Source organism: Macrobrachium rosenbergii, chromosome 31 (assembly GCF_040412425.1).
Source record: "Macrobrachium rosenbergii isolate ZJJX-2024 chromosome 31, ASM4041242v1, whole genome shotgun sequence".
NCBI lineage: Eukaryota > Metazoa > Arthropoda > Malacostraca > Decapoda > Palaemonidae > Macrobrachium > Macrobrachium rosenbergii.
The window spans coordinates 8,722,658-8,724,427 of NC_089771.1; the positions used below are offsets into that span (position 1 = coordinate 8,722,658).

Here is a 1,770-nt window from a genome sequence, read left to right on the forward strand (position 1 = left end):
TATGTATCGTTTCTTAAAAGATAAAAATAGGCAGTCATTTACATTTCTTAAATTTTGCTGGCTTATACATTGCTAAAAAATTTTATTCTGTAACTTAGTCTGTAGCAAAGCCCTTAAGATGCTCGTAAAGGAATTCTACAATGAAACCAGTGACAATTTAAGACTTTGGCTTTTAAGAAGACATGGGCTTTTGGCATATGAAGAACAGTGTTTCACCATGTCATCTGTGGTGGCGAGATGAAGGACACTCGGAAAAGACGGCGAAATGGTGAATTTATGCCTGTTCTTCGTTGCAGAAACCAGAGGATGTTAAACGGTTCCGTTCAGAAATGATGTTTTCACTTCACAGATTTGAATAACAAAGTACACTGCAACCTTTCCCCTTTGCCAAATTTTTCAGAGATTATGTTTTATTTTATAGAAGACCTCTTTACCATCAGGTTCAAGGTTTAACTGGTAGAGGTTGAGGCAATACTGATTGGTTTAACATGTGCCGCGAAGTGTGTTCAGTGAGTGTTTCAGTTCAAAATCGTGGTCAAATGATTGGTACTGGAGAAGAGCCTGTACAAATCGATGAAGCCCGCTTTGCAGGACGGCGAAAAATACAATAGAGGTCGAATGTTGCAAGGTGACCAAGCTCCAAATTCAACCGATAGTGAGGCTGAAGTTGACAATAACCGCAACCATGGCAGACGTAAATGGTCCGTGGGGAAGAGTTTGAAGAAAGGTTTGGACACTCATATTTTTACGTTCCACGAAGAGACCGTGACACACTACAACCGATCATTCAAAGGGAAGTAGCTGAAGGTTCAATAATTCATTCTGACGAATGGCCGGCGTACTCTAATTTGAACTAACTGGAATTTCCGCCATTTTACCGTAAACCATCAGCAAAACTCGTCAATCCTACCACTGGAACACACAACACACAAACCATTGAAAGATCTTGGCTTGATGCAAAAAAGAACTGAAAAAATGAGAGGTTGCAATCAAGGAACATTTCAATCACACTTGACTACTGATGTTGGCGGATAATGAAAAAAGAAGCTCCAGACCTCTTTTTAGCATTTTTAGGTGATGTGCGTGCTGTATACCGATACATTTTTTTTCTATAGTATTATTAAATTTTAACCATGTCTCTTTGATATTTTTATATTATTATTTTTATTTTATCCTGAAATAAAAGAATTTAAAAGATACATTTTAGTTATTTTGACTTAACTATATAAATTTGTCTGAGCCAAAGTAAATTAGAATTTGTCTTGTAGTGTAACTGTTTGGACGACTGACCATGGTTACCGAATTTCATTTCCAACAATTGTAGATATTTTGAACGTCTTCCAGATAAAACGCCTGGAATATGTTTACAAGAACGTCATAACAATATTCTGGACACTTAAGTTTTGCTTAAGACTGAAACCCTTTCACTCTTGTGAAGGAACAAATATAAAAACGTGGTAACAATTGCATAGGATATCCAACTGTTAAAACTTATTTTCAATAGCATTATGCTATTTAATTTCAAGTCATAATATTAATCTGAGTTGTATAATTTCAGTGCTTTGGTGATGAAATGAAATATATACCCTTGGTCATTAAAATATTCTTTTTTTCTACTGCCGTCAACACATTCAACTTTCCCAAGTAGCTGTTTAAGGTTGGTCATAAGGATATGCTTGTTTAACAATAAAACCCTTTCAAAACCTTCTCAGGAGTTGCATTTAGTAATTTATATATATATATATATATATATATATATATATATATATA

At 34.9% G+C, this 1,770-nt stretch overlaps 1 pseudogene; it reads left to right on the forward strand.

Annotated features, from left to right (window-relative positions):
- Nucleotides 1-237: 237 nt before the first annotated feature.
- On the forward strand, nucleotides 238-1,115 carry LOC136855193 (uncharacterized; annotated as a pseudogene).
- The last annotated feature ends 655 nt before the right edge of the window (nucleotides 1,116-1,770 follow it).